Source organism: Megascapheus bottae, chromosome 8 (genome assembly GCF_031878675.1).
Source record: "Megascapheus bottae isolate mThoBot1 chromosome 8, mThoBot2.hap1, whole genome shotgun sequence".
Classification (NCBI taxonomy): Eukaryota; Metazoa; Chordata; class Mammalia; order Rodentia; family Geomyidae; genus Megascapheus; species Megascapheus bottae.
The window spans coordinates 2,485,626-2,490,128 of NC_143516.1; positions in this window are offsets into that span (position 1 = coordinate 2,485,626).

Sequence of the window (4,503 nt, forward strand, 5' to 3'; positions counted from 1 at the left end):
TTGTGGATATCTGTCAACTCAATAGCCCTACGGTTGTCACAGCACTGAGTCGGTGCTCTGCACGGAACCCGGTGATCCTGGGAGTGAGGGGCTCCCCGCAGTGAGAGGATCCCGGGAGTGAGAGGATTTCCCACAGTGAGAGGATACCCCGCAGTGAGAGGATCCCGGGAGTGAGAGGATCCCGGGAGTGAGAGGATCCCGGGAGTGAGGGGCTCCCGCAGTGAGAGGATCCCGGGAGTGAGAGGATTCCCCACAGTGAGAGGATCCCGGGAGTGGGAGGATCCCTGCAGTGAGAGGATCCCCGGAGTGAGAGGATCCCGGGAGTGAGGGGCTCCCTGCAGTGATAGGATCCCCAGAGTGAGAGGATCCCGGGAGTGAGGGGGCTCCCCAGGGAGAGGGGCTCCCCGCAGTGAGAGGATCCCAGGAGTGAGAGGATCCCCACAGTGAGAGGATCCCCGGAGTGAGGGGCTCCCCACAGTGAGAGGATCCCGGGAGTGGGAGGATCCCCGCAGTGAGAGGATCCTCGGAGTGGGAGGATCCTGGGAATGAGAGGATCCCCGGAGTGAGAGGATCCCAGGAGTTAGTGGATCTGTGGAGTGGGAGGAGCCCCGCAGTGAGAAGATCCCTGGAGTGAGAGGATCCCCGCAGTGAGGGGATCCCCGGAGTGAGGGGATCCCGGGAGTGAGCGGATCCCGGGAGTGAGATGATCCCGGGAGTGAGAGGATCCCGGGAGTGAGTGGATCCGTGGAGTGAGAGGATCCCCGCAGTGAGGGGATCCCCGGAGTGAGGGTATCCCGGGAGTGAGCGGATCCCGGGAGTGAGAGGATCCCGGGAGTGAGTGGATCCGTGGAGTGAGAGGATCCCCGTAGTGAGGGGATCCCGGGAGTGAGAGGATCCCCGGAGTGAGAGGATCCCAGGAGTTGGTGGATCTGTGGAGTGGGAGGAGCCCCGCAGTGAGAAGATCCCCGGAGTGAGAGGATCCCCAGAGTGAGGGGATCCCGGGAGTGAGGGGATCCCGGGAGTGAGAGGATCCCGGGAGTGAGTGGATCCGTGGAGTGAGAAGATCCCCGGAGTGAGAGGATCCCAGGAGTTGGTGGATCTGTGGAGTGGGAGGAGCCCCGCAGTGAGAAGATCCCCAGAGTGAGAGGATCCCCGGAGTGAGGGGATCCCGGGAGTGAGAGGATCCCGAGAGTGAGTGGATCCGTGGAGTGAGAGGATCCCCGGAGTGAGAGGATCCCAGGAGTTGGTGGATCTGTGGAGTGGGAGGAGCCCCGCAGTGAGAAGATCCCCAGAGTGAGAGGATCCCCGGAGTGAGGGGATCCCGGGAGTGAGAGGATCCCGAGAGTGAGTGGATCCGTGGAGTGAGAGGATCCCCGCAGTGAGAGGATCCCGGGAGTGAGAGGATCCGCGGAGTGGGAGGATCCCCTGAGTGAGGGGATCCCCGGAGAGAGAGGATCTCCGGAGAGGATGCCGGGAGTGAGAGGATCCCCGGAGTGAGGCATGAGACCCAGGCTCTCCGGAAGTGACGCACGAGGCCCCGCCTTCAAGGGTGACCCGAGGAGGCCCAGGCTCTCCGGAAGTGACGCAGGAGGCCCCGCCTTCAAGGGTGACCAGAGGAGGCCCGGGCCCGGGGCTGGCGTGCAGGGCCGAGGCCGGCCCGGGTGCTGGTGGTCCTCCGCCCTTCCTCCCCATCCTGCTGGGCGCGGATGCCTGGAGGGGGCTCCGCAGTCAGGTGAGGACCCGCGGGCAGGCTGGGCCCTGCGCCGGCTCCCCTCCTCCCGCCCCTCCCTGCCGGCCTCGGGGTCACCGGGCCTGTGGGCTGGGCTCCCACGTCCTCCCTCGGCAGGGCGCGTGCCGTGCGCCTGCCCCGTCGACACCCGGTCTGCCGCCTGCCCGCCCGCCTCGCGCGTGGCCCTGCGACGCCCGCCGCCCCGCGCTTGGGTGACACGGCGCCTCCTGGGGCGCAGACCTGTGGTGGAGGAAGCGCAGCCTGGTTCAGGTGGGGTCGCCGGGCGGGCGGGCTGCGCAGGGGCGCGCTCGGGCTCCTCCATCCCTGTCACCTGGGGATGGTCCACCTGGTGATGCGCCTAGGCCTCTGCAGCCGTGGCTGGCTTCCCCGTGAAGGCCTTGCGTGGACGACGCCGGCTTCCGGGGTCCGGAGAGCCCGAGGCACGGCCACTGGGCGGGCGAGGCCGCCCGGCGCTCCCCGCGTGTGCGCGCGGCGGGGTTCAGGCTCTCCGGTGGCGGGGGGCGGCCTGGCTGCCCTCATGAATGTCCTCGTCGTGGCCGGTGCGCATCGCTTAGACCAGTGTTCGCCGCCCGCTCCCTGACGGCGCTGTGTGGACGCTTGCCTCGTTGTTGGATGGTTTTGGAGCAGCTCAGACAGTGCTCAAGGATGCCTGCCTCTCGTGTATTTTTTAAATTTGTAGATCGTCCAGTCCCGTGAGAGGTTTCCACTTCGACCTAAGCTGAGCTTGAAAAATCAAGTAGCTACTACGTAAATGCTCTTAACGCCTCCCTAATTTGGAAAATAGGAGTTTGAACACTTTTTTGGGTGGAGAAGAATAAAACTCTAGAATGAATACGTAATTGCCCGTGTGTCTTTTTAAACAAGTAATACAAGTTCTTCTTAGAAATCTTCAGAAATACTCAGAATACAAAAAGAATATAATTCTGTACACCCAGAAGCCATCATTACTTATCTACAGTATTATTCCTACTATCAGTCATTTTAATTTTAATATATTCTTTAATAAAAATTAGCCTCGATTCATTGTTAATGTTCTTCCATGTCATTCCTCCTCAGTAGTGAAGCGTTATTAACCTGATGTATTAAAAACACATGCGTGATATAATCTTTTATAAGAGTGAACGCATAGCTCGTTATAACATTACATGTGCATATACTGAACATATTTATGTTGCATTTCATACATATGTACAGATTAATGACATGTGTGTTTTTGTGTTCCATCAAGCCAGATGATTTTTTTTTTGTGGGTTGTGGGCCTTGAACTCAGCCTAGGTGCTGTCCCTGAGCTCTTCAGCTCAAGGCTACTGGGCTACCCTTGAGCCAAGTCCCACTTCCGGTTTTCTAGAGGTTAATTGGAGATAAGAGTCTCAGGTCCTTTTATGCGCAGGCTGGCTTTGAACCTTGATCCTCAGATCTCAGCTTCCTGAGAAGCTAGGGTTACAGGCATGAGCCACCATACCTGGCTCAAACCAGATGATTTTAACTTCCCTTTTAGCATTACACATCTGTAGATTCTAAAGCAAATCCCTCACTTTCCAGATTAAGGATAAAAAAGCAATCGGATTAAAGGATTTGTCCAAGACTTTGAAGTAAATTAAGAGGATAATTAGAAATTAACTGATATTGTCTATAGTTCAACCTATTTTCTTAGCACATGTCAGTTTTTAAGAAGGACCGGTAGGATGAAATATTTCCCAAAATGTAAGTTTCTTCTTTTTAGAAATGTCTGCTATGATTTGCACTTGTCTGCATTTAAGGAATTTGTGAATCCCCTTCTATTCTGTTGTAGGGAATGTAATAAGACCAGAAGATGTAGGAAGGTTTGAGAAAACATTTAAAGATGAAGAAATAGTAGTGGCAGTTCAGAAGTGTGTTAGCACCAAAACATTTTAACTGATGTTTAACAGTGTATGGAATCTGGAAATATTATTGCACATTTCATAAGGTTTCATCATAATCATAAAGCATAATTTGCCACTAAGTCAAGAATAATTATTATATATTTCTTTAAAAATCTGAGCTTTCATTGTTATTTTTCTATCTTTTATCTACCCAGCTGTTATTATACGAAAGCATTCCAGATTGTGCTGTGAATATGACTGTGTATGTTGTTGTTGGTTCTTGCAAGAGGCAGGACATTGACTTGTTTCCCTGTGTTCTAAAGACATAGGACTGTATAAGGAAGCATGGCTGCTAGGAGAAGAAACAGCTGTTGGTTTTAGTGGTGTGTGTTACTGCTGCTCACTACCTAATTTGCACACTGTTTAATGATTTCCTGTGGCTAATGGTAGCTCTGACATCTCAGAGTCTTGATCTCAGAGTCTGCCCTTATTTGCAAGAACTTGAAGATGCATTAATGAGCTTTCTGTACCCACTTAACTTGGTGTGAACTCCAGGTCTCTGGAGGCACCAACTTGGAACTTTTCTATGCTTTAGCACATTGATTGCCTTCTCTATTCTTTATCTTTAGTCTTTCATTCTCTGATAGATCTCAGTGGATGTCATTCTTGTTAATGTGCTAATCTTTTGGTTCCTTGTGCTTCCTGGCTCTTTCCACTTGTCATAAACGCGCATTTCTTGCTGTCCCAAGTAGTGATCTTGAATTTTGCCTGGGAAGATTGTCCAGTTGAATACTCTTCCCTTCTTTTTGCAACATTACATAGGCTTCACCTTGAAAAAAGTGGTCTGAGAAGAACCATCATCTCTCTCCTAGGGGAGGGGTGGCATGAAGTCCATCCCTTTTGTTTATG